The sequence below is a fragment of the Poecilia reticulata genome, chromosome 9 (assembly GCF_904066995.2).
Source record: "Poecilia reticulata chromosome 9, P_reticulata-male-v2, whole genome shotgun sequence".
In the NCBI taxonomy this organism is placed as follows: domain Eukaryota; kingdom Metazoa; phylum Chordata; class Actinopteri; order Cyprinodontiformes; family Poeciliidae; genus Poecilia; species Poecilia reticulata.
Genome location: NC_088838.1, coordinates 9,060,408 through 9,073,711, shown reverse-complemented (window position 1 = coordinate 9,073,711; position 13,304 = coordinate 9,060,408). Strand labels below are relative to the sequence as shown.

Genomic DNA, 13,304 nt, shown 5'->3' with positions numbered 1-13,304 from the left:
ACCTCCCACACTGTAAACAGCAAAAAAAGAAGGTAAATGTCACAGTCAAGGGGAGGAGTGCTTCAAATGTATTTTTGTGTTGTGGAATTGATTATGGCTTTAGTTTTATTTAGTGCAGATATGTGGAAAATGTATCTGTGTGCCAAACTCTGGAATGCTGTATGCTACTCATACCAAAATGTAAAAACTGCCACATAAAAAACAGAACCAATTTGAGTTATTTTATTCACTAATATGTAATGATCCAGACTTGACTTGATTTAATACAACAGAGTTTATGTGCTTGTCCCAGTCTACTGGTCCAGTAAGCATTTTAACCTTTTACAATTAAATTATTAGTTGACATCTGAACTAAAACTGGGAGAGATTTGGTTGAAATATGAAATACTTTTTAGAAGTCTATATTGTTTTTAGGCATCAAATAGTAATTACTGGGTAGTAATATTAATAGTAATCAAATAGTAAATGCAGGTACGTTAAGCAACAATCTTAAAAAATACAAATTGTTAAAAAAAAGACAAATTGTTTTTTTTAGTAAAAACATATTGTAATGCTGTAGCTATTGCTGCTTTTAAAGGGCAGTCTCGTAAGAATTTTCGACTGGCAATATTTTTTCCCCTGATACAGCAAAGTTTGTTGACTTACAATGTTCTTCACAGGTCACCAATTTGAACTATATATAGCCTCCAACAATGACCAGACTTTGCAGAACCTGTTCAACAGGATGAAATAAGAAATGAAGCATCATAAAAAAAAACAACAGTTGTTTTGAATAGCCATCTGTGGTTACCAGAATTTCACTGTATGACAGTGGGACATTTCACACCAACAAAGTATTATTACTATTAGTCTTAAGGTTTTAATACCAAACCTGAGTCCCCCCCAAAGGGGTTTTACCCAGAAAAACTAAAGACATTGTAATACTTTGTCTAAACACCAAAAGAAAATATCCCAGCTCGTCACATATTGACGCTTGGGCCGCTCCCTAAGCGTCCGATACTGACGACCTGGGAACGAATAAGATGACGAGTCTATTCTATTTTTTTTAAAACCTTTATTTACAATTTATGTGCTAGTTTGAACAGGATATTAAGAATATTTACTACAAATACATGTCAGACGTATCGGTCAAAGGACTTTAAAGCGTCCGATACTGACAACCTGGGAACGAATAAGATGACGAGTCTATTCTATTTTTTTAAAAAACCTTTATTTACAATTTATGTGCTAGTTTGAACAGGATATTAAGAATATTTACTACAAATACATGTCAGACGTATCGGTCAAAGGACTTTAATTCGGAATTTAAAAATAACTCAGTAAAATATAAAACCGGAGGGTTCTTGTTGTGGTTGTAACTTGATTTAAAAGCCTTTTTTTTTTTTATTTACCAACTATTTTTGAGAATGATATCAATGATTTACACCAAATAAATGTAAGAAAAATTAAGATGTATTTTCTTTAGTAATTGCATGCAAACTGTTCTGTAAACGTTTAATATTTTTGATTGAAATAATGAAAATAAGGACGGATCCCACAAAAACCCAAGAAGAAGAATAAGCTGACGTAATCATATGCGACACTTACACTCCGGTGAGTAGAAACCTGCACCTGTCAAAATGTTTTTGTACTCTAAAACCAAAAATAACTCCAAAGTGTCACGTTATAAAGTTATTGATGGTAGTTTTGTGGCATAGGCTTATTAAAATGTGTTGTTCTAATACAGTCAGTTGATCTGGACATTACAATGTATTTTTATCATGCTCTTCATCAATAACTTCACTTAAAGTTGCTGTGTTTAAAAATAAGTGTACTGCATTTGAAAGCAATTTTATTATACCATTTTGCAAATACAGTCTTGGTTGACAAAATCCATGACACAAAAAAGATATTAAAGTTATAGCTTTGAGATAAAAAAAACACTTCCAATTAGTTATATTAAAATCAAGTTGTGCTTATTTTGTTATTATAGACCAGGGATGTCCAAAGTCGGTCCTCGAGGGCCGGCATCCTGCATGTTTTAGTTCTCTCCCCAGTGGTTGTAACAACCTCCTCAGCAAGTCAATGTTCTCCTTATGCCTCTAATGAGCCATCATTTGATGCAGGTGTGTCAAACCAGGGAGAGAACTAAAACATGCAGGATGAGGGCCGACTTTGGACACCCTTGTTACAGACTTTACTTTGTACATCCACATCAACATTAAAAACACTCAAAAAGAAATGTGTGCAATACCATGTTTTAAGTTTTTAAGACTTTAGGTCATATTTACTGAACAAAATCTACAAACAATTCTGTTCTAAATTTCAAGACTTAATACAGGTACAATACCTGACTGATTCAGTGACTCAATCAGCCTCACTTACTCTTTTATAGAACTTGACAAAAATGTGTCAGTAAACACCCCAACATAAGCTTACATAACTACTATATTACAACCATAACATTCATTTCAGTGAATGGCCGAAAACTATGGAGAGCCATTTCAGCCAAAATTAAATAAATAAATGGGTGAAATAAATAAAAAATGAGTAAAATAAATCAAAAAATGAAGAAAATGAGTGAAATAAATAAATAATTTGTTAAATAAATAATTTAGCTTTTTCATTAACCCATTTTTTCATTTATTTATTTTTCATATTATCAATTTCTCAATTTCCCTTTTTTCATTAATCTATTTTTCATTTACCCACTTTTCATTAATCTATTTTTCATTTAACCATTTTTTAATTTAGCTTTTTCATTAACCCCATTTTTCATTTCTTTATTTTTCATATTATCAATTTCCCAATTTCTCTTTTTCATTTATCTATTTTTTATTTATCCCTTTATCCATTTACCCATTTTTCATTAATTTATTTTTCAATTAACCACTTTTCAATTTCCCTTTTTTATTAACCCAATTTTTTCATTTATTTATTTTTCAGATTATCAATTTCTCTATTTCTCTTTTTCATTTATCTATTTTTCATTAATCTATTTTTCATTTGTCCATTTTTCATTTATCCCTTTATCTATTTACCCATTTTTCATTAATCTATTTTTTAATTTAAACATTTTTTGATTTCCTTTTTCCATTAACCCGATTTTCTATTTCACAGTTTCATTAATCAATTAATCAAACAAACAAACGATCATTTTATTGTCTCTGGGACGTGAAAACATGAGATTTGATTAAATTAGAACTTCACATATTAGAAGGAACACAGATTTCATAATAATCAAACAGTTTGTTTATTCAAAACGGTAAAATACAGACGGTTAATGCATATCAATGGTATAAGAACAGACACATTTTTTTAAATGAATGTGTCACCAGTGCATTTGTCCGAGTGTTCCTGCTCCAGAAAGCTGAAGGTCTCTGGTCATCCTGAAGCTGTGAGCCCACTGGGAGTCTGAAGGGAAACACTGAGACCAGAGGCCTGCAGGATGGTCTGCATCTGAAAACATACATGATGGAAACATTAATGAATGTGCTGCGCCAAAAAGCTGTACTTTTGACCTGGTGGCGATGGTACCAGTTATGGTCGTAAGTGAACTGCAATATCCAGAGGCAGCTCTACGGAGCATCGAGCTGAAAGAATGAGAGTGGAGAGCCTTGGAGATCTGCATCGGAGGCCATCTTTCAGACATGCACCGCTGCTGTCCGTCCAGGATCCTCCGGTTGCCCAGACGTTGCACGGTAAGCTACTAACGTTGATGTTTGTTTTCCAACTACAGTCATATTTAATCATTAGAGCTCAATTACGATCGTGGAAGGGTTTGAGTTGATCTCAGCAATAGGTGACAAACTGAACGTCTCCAGGATGTTGAGACCAGCACATCCTCTGATCCAATACATCTTATTAAGGATAAAATCAACAAAACGTCTTCAAATTAATGGCCCAACAGGTTGATTAAAGACAGTAAAAAGGTAGGAGTGGTTTCGAGTCGATCGCCTTGTTTTACCTTTGTCAACAGAAAACCTGAATACAGTGACCTTTAGTGAGGGTACAGAATGGAGAATGGATAAAAGCTGAACTCCTGCTACAATCTTTGCCTCTCTTGGTTACATCCCTGAGGTGTGCCAAGTGTGGCCCACATGCATATGCACTGTTGAAAATGAGAAGCTGACATTCACAAATGACGTTGAAATAAATTCTAGTCCAACTTCTGGTTTGTTGCGATTCCTCTGGTTCCTGTTGGAGGAAAAATATCCCAACTTCACAAGATGTGGCTTTAACCCAACTCCTGTCAGTCTGAAGCTTCTCATATTTAGGTCATCAAACCAAAGTTCAGATCTACCATAACTGGTACCATCGCCACCAGGTCAAAAGTACAGCTTTTTGGCGCAGCACATTCATTAATGTTTCCATCATGTATGTTTTCAGATGCAGACCATCCTGCAGGCCTCTGGTCTCAGTGTTTCCCTTCAGACTCCCAGTGGGCTCACAGCTTCAGGATGACCAGAGACCTTCAGCTTTCTGGAGCAGGAACACTCGGACAAATGCACTGGTGACACATTCATTTAAAAAAATGTGTCTGTTCTTATACCATTGATATGCATTAACCGTCTGTATTTTACCGTTTTGAATAAACAAACTGTTTGATTATTATGAAATCTGTGTTCCTTCTAATATGTGAAGTTCTAATTTAATCAAATCTCATGTTTTCACGTCCCAGAGACAATAAAATGATCGTTTGTTTGTTTGATTAATTGATTAATGAAACTGTGAAATAGAAAATCGGGTTAATGGAAAAAGGAAATCAAAAAATGTTTAAATTAAAAAATAGATTAATGAAAAATGGGTAAATAGATAAAGGGATAAATGAAAAAGGGACAAATGAAAAATAGATTAATGAAAAAGAGAAATAGAGAAATTGATAATCTGAAAAATAAATAAATGAAAAAATTGGGTTAATAAAAAAGGGAAATTGAAAAGTGGTTAATTGAAAAATAAATTAATGAAAAATGGGTAAATGGATAAAGGGATAAATAAAAAATAGATAAATGAAAAAGAGAAATTGGGAAATTGATAATATGAAAAATAAAGAAATGAAAAATGGGGTTAATGAAAAAGCTAAATTAAAAAATGGTTAAATGAAAAATAGATTAATGAAAAGTGGGTAAATGAAAAATAGATTAATGAAAAAAGGGAAATTGAGAAATTGATAATATGAAAAATAAATAAATGAAAAAATGGGTTAATGAAAAAGCTAAATTATTTATTTAACAAATTATTTATTTATTTCACTCATTTTCTTCATTTTTTGATTTATTTTACTCATTTTTTATTTATTTCACCCATTTATTTATTTAATTTTGGCTGAAATGGCTCTCCATAGAAAACAATATTACACATAAAACTTCGTAAAATGGTCAAACTGCAGTAACAAAAAATGAAAAGAAAATAATACTGTGTAATACAAAAAAGAAAAAGTAACATCATCGAAGGACTTGTTCGCTGTCTGAAGGAAGTGGCAGTAGGGGGACAGCAACATGAGAGGATTTACTTGCAGGTTCCCAGGTATCATCCCAGATTTTTCCGCTAGAAAAGAACAACAATAAAATCAGGATGTGGATTTTTTTTGTGCTGTAAAGTTCACAAATCTCTCTTTATAGGTTGTGTACCTGACTTTAAAAGGAGATAATGTAGCTAAAGTATTTTCTCTGCCTCCATCCACCCAAATGTCAGCAAGTACTTACATCTTTTGTCCCAAAGATACAATATTATCTTTACTTATTAAGTGTTAAATGATAAACTGACTGCACAGTAATTTTTACCACTACACAAACAATAAAAATATCTCGTAGTGCTTCAGTTTCTTAGAAAAGTCTAAAAATCAAAACAGAAAAAAAGTGACAGTTTCAGATTTAATTTCCAGCTTATGTGAATTATAAAAGGCACAGTGTTAAATAATAAGTGTTGAATCACCTTTAAAAAGTCCAAATATCAAAATCAGCATTCCTTTGCCGATAAGCGGCCTAATTACGATATTTGGAGTTCTATCTCTATATTTCTATGTTTCTGTGCAAATGCTGACTTTTTTGTATGAATTTGTTTCACCCAAAGATGTTGTGACTTATGTGGTATAAGTACTACTGATTCCTGTTGTAATGCCCATTTTTGTCCTCATAAAAAAATAAAGACAAATATATATTTTTTTCTTGTTCCCAAGGGGAAAAAAAAGGTTTTTATTGTTCAAACTGCATTTGGTGGTACTCCTCAGAAAGGGAACTGGATATTGTTTGTCCTAATGTATTTGCAAAAAAAAGGTGAAAAAATACTATCGGAGAAACTTGGTAATCTTCTCCAAGTTTCTAATTGTGGCTTTGTGGCCTCCTGACCACAATTGTGGCTTTCTAATTGTGGTCAGTAATTAAAGCCACAAAGTTTATGAGTAAACTTTATGGCTTTAATTGTGCTTATTTTTTGCAGACCACCGCCCCACTTATCACCGCTCCAACCCCCACCTACTCATCTTCACGCGTGGCAATGTCTCTCAGTGTACCTTGGCATGTTTGACTGGAGTGGGGATATACTGTCACAGGATGGATTAGTTAAATTTTTTGACTTACCGCATTAGTTCTACGCCCAGGAATTGATTTTGTGTACTATATTTCCACCAACCTAAATAACAAGAAAAGGAAAAAAAAGAAACAAAAAAAAAAAAGAAATAAAGTACACTTGAGAAATGAAAACTAGTGTGGTGACTGTCATATTTTATAATCCTTCTAAACTTTACAGATTTTCTCAAATTAGTTTAACATTCATTTTAACCACTTTACAATGGCCACAGAAATGGAAACTAAGTCCAAAACAAGTTGTCTTTGCTTATAAACGGTCTCTATAGGTTTTCTGTTTCTGTGAGAATGTTGACATTTTAGGGCTAGACGCGAGTTCAGTTTTCTTCTGGGTTCGATTCCTGGCCCAGGGTCTTTCTGCATGGAGTTTGCATGTTCTCCCTGTGCATGGTGGGTTCTTTCCGAGTTCTCCGGGTTCCTCCCACAGTCCAGAAACATGGCTATCAGGTTAATTGGTTTGTGTGTGTATGCGTGTGCGTGTGTGTGCGTGTGTGTGTGTGTCCTGGCTGTTAATGTGTTGCCCTGCGACAGACTGGCAACCTGTCCTGGATTGCCAGTCTGTTGCCAGCAACCCTCCCGACCACACTAGGGGCACGGGTGTAAGAAAATGGATGAATGTAAAGAAAACAAAACTTACGCCACCCTGACTTAAGGAGACGGCATGGTCAGCAGGTGACATGAATGCTGATGACGAAGTGGGAGGAGAGGCAGCTTCTCGGTCTATTCTTCTTCTGAAAAGACTGAGAGGATGGGACAACAGGAGGAGAAACAGGAACCAGATCAAGCACTATCACAGTATCTTCCTGGTTCTCTGGTATCATTATTGGATGCTCCTCAGTAAGCATCCCAGGCTGCTCCTGACCTATGGTCTCTTTCTGTTCAAATGTCAGGTTCTCAGCTCTTTACTTCTCTTCATCTGGCTTGCAGCAGCAATAAATAGCATAGACAGGAGGAAAGAAATGTGCCTGTACTGATGCAAGTTCGTTTTTAATTCAAGTAAATGACCTAGCTGCAATCAGTGTATTCAGACATGGTTCATAAATAACACTTTAAAGATCATCACAGCCTAGGGGCACTGATGTTTTTAGCAACCCTCCAATTTTACAAAGTGGCAACAGCAAGCATTAATATGAAAACTATTTTGTGACTCAATCATGGCTAATTAAACGTATTAAGAACAGGTACAATGTACAGGTACAAATAGCCTCCAAGAGGCTTATTTAGCTATCTTCCACCGCAAATTTTCCGGCGAAAAAAATGTTACAAACGTGTCTTCAACCATTCGCATCACAGTCCTACTGCCATGAAGTCCTAAAACTACCATCAATAACTTTATAACGTGACACTTTGGAGTTATTTTTGGGTTTAGAGTACAAAAACATTTTGACAGGTGCAGGTTTCTACTCACCGGAGTGTAAGTGATGATTACGTCAGCTTATTCTTCTTCTTGGGTTTTTGTGGGATCTGATTAACAACAAAGGTTGTTGTTCAAAGAACCTTAGATTTCTAGTTTGTTGCACTTGGTTACCGGAAAACTCGATCATCTCTTAGCAACTGATTAACAACAAATGTTATTGTTCAAAGAACCTGATATTTCTAGTTTGTTGCACTTGGTTACCAAAAAATTCGATCATCTCTTAGCAACTGATTAACAACAAATGTCATTGTTCAAAGAAACTTAGATTTCTAGTTTGTGGCACTTGGTTACCAGAAAACTCGATCATCACTTAGCAACCGATTAAAAACAAATATTGTTGTTGTTCACAAAAACTAAGATTTCTACTTTGTGGCACTTGGTTACCAAAAACTCGATCATCCTTTAGCAACTGATTAACAACAAATATTATTGTTCAAAGAACCTTAGATTTCTAGTTTGTTGCACTTGGTTACCAGAAAACTCAATCATCTCTTAGAGATGAGATGACCTGTTTTGTGACAATAGAAACACTCCTTGTCATTCTTTTGAGGAGCTGATTTGGGTTGCTCAGCAGCTGATTTTATAGACACACTTTTATTGAGCACAGACTGAAAGGTAGACTTATGTGTAAGCACATACTCATCAGCTAACACAGCAGCAGAAGACAATGAGTTTACCTTTTGCTCATTCAAGTGAACAACAACACGTTCAGGTAGACAATTTTTGAACTCTTCCAATAGAACAAGTTCCCTCAGAGTGTCAACATTTGTCACCTTACTTGAAGCACACCAACGATCAAAGAGACTTCCCTTTTCTCTGGCAAACTCTACATAGGTCTGAGAGGGGCTTTTCCTAAAAGACCTAAATTTTTGCCGGTAAGCCTCAGGAACAAGCTCATAAGCTTTCAAAATGGCAGCTTTAACCACATCATACTTTAGGGTGTCTGAAAGAGGAAGGGCGGCTACAACCTCTTGAGCTTTACCATGAATTTTGCACTGTAGGAGCAGAGACCAAACGTCAGGGGGCCACTGTAAAGCCTGTGCTATTCGCTCAAAAGCAGAGAAGTAAAAAACAATCTCCGTCTCTCGAAACTCAGGTCCAGTTACCATTTTAAAACTCAGATTGTCAAGTTATGTTCACACATTTAAATTTATGTTTCATTGAACTGACTCACATTCTTGAGTTGAAATGCCAATAACTCATGAAATTAAGTTGAAATTACATATCTCATTATGTTAATTGGAAGTAAAAGCGTTATGTCAACTAATGGAGGGCATGACTTTTAACAGTGTAGCAACTGATTAACAACAAATGTTATTGTTCAAAGAACCTTAGATTTCTAGTTTGTTGCACTTGGTTACCAGAAAACTCGGTGATCTCTTAGCAACCGATTAAAATCAAATATTGTTGTTGTTCACAAAAACTAAGATTTCTAATTTGTTGCACTTGGTTACCAGAAACCTCAATTATATCTTACCAACTGATTAACAACAAATATTATTGTTCAAAGAACCTTAGATTTCTAGTTTGTTGCACTTGGTTACCAGAAAACTCGAACATCACAACAAATATTATGTTACTTGTATATTACTTGTAAATATTACTTGTAGATTCACTTATGACTCTTAAATATTTTTTTTTATCATTTTTTCCCCAAAAACATTTTTCCAGGTGTTGCTTTTATATGTCTCATGTTTTTACTTTAGCTTACGCATTTCTGCTTTATTATGCAAATAAGGTGGGCAGTGACATTTTTCTAATGTCAGCTGGCTGTGTGGGCCATCTTAAGGGGAGCTTATCCTTCTTGGGTAAGTTCAACTATTGGTCAACAGATCTGCACATAGATTCTGCTCCTTCCTGTCTGTTGACCAATAGTGGAGGAGCTGACCCAAGAAAGACAGCACACCTTATTTGCAAAATGAGGCATAACAAGACAGAGATATGTAAAAATAACATGAAATTAAAAAGACTTGGGGGAATGGGGACACACACACACTTAAGACATGAAAGCATCTACAAGTAAAGGACAAACACACATATAAAATTATGTGCTAAAAAATATAGTTTGTAGGATCTAAGCTGGAAAAATATGAAGGTAAATTATTTAAAAAATGGGTTGAAGTTCTTATAATTATTTAATTGGTGCATTTTAAGTGTATTTATTTATTGGTCAGTTTCAGTCCTCCATAGATGGAGAACTTTATAAAGTCTTACTAAATCTTACATCATATTTAGTCCCTTATCAGATAAAAAGCGAATTTCCGGCACTATTTGGATCTCGCATTAATATTGCCAGTGGTGATCAGTTTTTATAAGATCCGGTTTTAAAACTCAGATTGTCAAGTTATGTTCACACATTTAAATTTATGTTTCATTGAACTGACTCACATTCTTGAGTTGAAATGCCAATAACTCATGAAATAAAGTTGAAATTACATAAATCATTATGTTAATTGGAAGTAAAAGCGTTGTGTCAACTAATGGAGGGCATGACTTTTAACAGTGTAGCAACTGATTAACAACAAATGTTATTGTTCAAAGAACCTTAGATTTCTAGTTTGTTGCACTTGGTTACCAGAAAACTGAATCATCTCTTAGCAACCGATTAAAAACAAATATTGTTGTTGCTCACAAAAACTAAGATTTCTAGTTTGTTGCACTTGGTTACCAGAAAACTCTGTCATCTCTTACACTGTAAAAATAATTAGGGTGGTTAAGCTTAAAAACTTGACTTCAATTGCTGCCTTAAAAACACAAGTTAACGCAACTTAAAATAATGTACTTTTCCAACTTAGGATGCCAAGCTAGAAAAGTAGCGCAATTGATGATAAGTTATTGCTTAAATGTGATACCATCATCTCTTAGCAACCGATTAAAAACAAATTTTGTTGTTGCTCACAAAAACTAAGATTTCTAGTTTGTTGCACTTGGTTACCAGAAAACTCGGTCATCTCTTAGCAACCGATTAAAAACAAATATTGTTGTTGTTCACAAAATCTACGATTTCTAGATTGTTGCACTTGGTTACCAGAAACCTCAATCATCTCTTAGCAACTGATTAAAAACAAATGTTGTTGTTCACAAAATCTACGATTTCTAGATTGTTGCACTTGGTTACCAGAAAACTCGGTCATCTCTTAGCAACCGATTAAAAACAAATATTATTGTTCAAAGATCCTTAGATTTCTAGTTAGTTGCACTTGGTTACCAGAAATCTCGATCATCTCTTAGCAACCGATTAAAAACAAATATTGTTGTTGTTCACAAAAACTAAGATTTCTAGTTTGTTGCACTTGGTTACCAGAAAACTCAATCATCTCTTACACTTTAAAAATAATTAGGGTGGTTAAGCTTAAAAACTTGAGTTCAATTGCTGCCTTAAAAACACAAGTTAACGCAACTTAAAATAATGTACTTTTCCAACTTAGGATGCCAAGCTAGAAAAGTAGCCCAATTGATGATAAGTTATTGTTTAAATGTGATACCATAAGTTGAAATACCATAAGTTGAAAATCCACTAATCTTTCTCTATCAAATACAAATGAGACAAGCCTTAAATCAAGTGTAAAAGAAAACATTTGTCCAAGAAGCAGAAGTGTTGACATTTACTGGAGGACCGAACCGACAAATAAAACCAAAATCATTTTGGGCAAATAACAGAAATAATTTTTTTTATATGCATCTCAATAAATAAATGCTCTTAAAAGGCACCAATTAAGAACTTTACCTAATGTTTTATAAATGTAATTGACCATCTATAATGTCCATATAAATTTTCCACCGTAGTTCCAACAAATTACAGATTTTAGCACAATTTAGTTTTGTTTTAAAAAAATAGTTTTTCCCCTTTACTTGTAGATTCATTTATGACTCTTAAATGTTTATTTTTTTATCATTTTTCCCCAAAAACATTTTTCCAGGTGTTGCTTTTATATGTCTCATGTTTTTACTTTACCTTATGCATTTCTGATTTATTATGCAAATAAGGTGGGCAGTGACATTTTTCTAATGTCAGCTGGCTGTGTGGGCCATCTTAAGGGGAGCTTATCCTTCTTGGGTAAGTTCAACTATTGGTCAACAGATCTGCACATGGATTCTGCTCCTTCCCGTCTGTTGACCAATAGTGGAGGAGCTGACCCAAGAAAGACAGCACACCTTATTTGCAAAATGAGGCATAACAAGACAGAGATATGTAAAAATAACATGAAATTAAAAAGACTTGGGGGAATGGAGACACACACACACTTAAGACATGAATGCATCTACAAGTAAAGGACAAACACACATATATATTAAATTATGTGCCAAAAATATATAGTTTGTAGGAAGTAAGCTGGAAAAATATGAAGGTAAATTGTAAAAGAAAGGGGTTGAAGTTCTTATTTTTATTTAATTGTTGCATTTTAAGTGTACTTATTTATTGGTCAGTTTCCGTCATCCATAGATGGAGAACTTTATAAAGTCTTACTAAATCTTACATCATATTTAGTCCCTTATCAGATAAAGAGCGAATTTCCGGCATTATTTGGATCTCGCATTAATATTGCCAGTGGTGATCAGTTTTTATAAGATCCGGTTACCATTTTAAAACTCAGATTGTCAAGTTATGTTCACACATTTAAATTTATGTTTCATTGAACTGACTCACATTCTTGAGTTGAAATGCCAGTAACTCATGAAATAAAGGTGAAATTACATAAATCATTATGTTAATTGGAAGTAAAAGCGTTATGTCAACTAATGGAGGGCATGGCTTTTAACAGTGTAGCAACTGATTAACAACAAATGTTATTGTTCAAAGAACCTTAGATTTCTAGTTTGTTGCACTTGGTTACCAGAAAACTCGGTCATCTCTTAGCAACTGATTAAAAACAAATATTGTTGTTGTTCACAAAAACTAAGATTTCTAGTTTGTTGCACTTGGTTACCAGAAAACTCAATCATCTCTTAGCAACCGATTAAAAACAAATATTGTTGTTGTTCACAAAATCTACGATTTCTAGTTTGTGGCAGTTGGTTACCAGAAAACTCGGTGATCTCTTAGCAACTGGGTAACAACAAATATTATTGTTCAAAGAACCTTAGATTTCTAGTTTGTTGCACTTGGTTACCAGAAATCTCGATCATCTCTTAGCAACCGATTAAAAACAAATATTGTTGTTGTTCACAAAAACTAAGATTTCTAGTTTGTGGCACTTGGTTACCAGAAAACTCAATCATCTCTTACACTGTAAAAATAATTAGGGTGGTTAAACTTAAAAACTTGAGTTCAATTGCTGCCTTAAAAACACAAGTTAACGCAACTTAAAATAATGTACTTTTCC

At 34.1% G+C, this 13,304-nt stretch overlaps 1 long non-coding RNA gene across 1 annotated transcript; it reads right to left on the bottom strand.

The window, feature by feature from the left end:
* Nucleotides 1-5,010: 5,010 nt before the first annotated feature.
* On the bottom strand, nucleotides 5,011-8,164 carry LOC145552762 (uncharacterized). Its single transcript, XR_014088855.1, has 4 exons — nucleotides 7,972-8,164; nucleotides 7,201-7,303; nucleotides 6,558-6,609; nucleotides 5,011-5,526 (listed from the first exon to the last, which is right to left on the bottom strand). It is a non-coding gene; the product is annotated as an uncharacterized LOC145552762 (long non-coding RNA).
* Nucleotides 8,165-13,304: the final 5,140 nt, after the last annotated feature.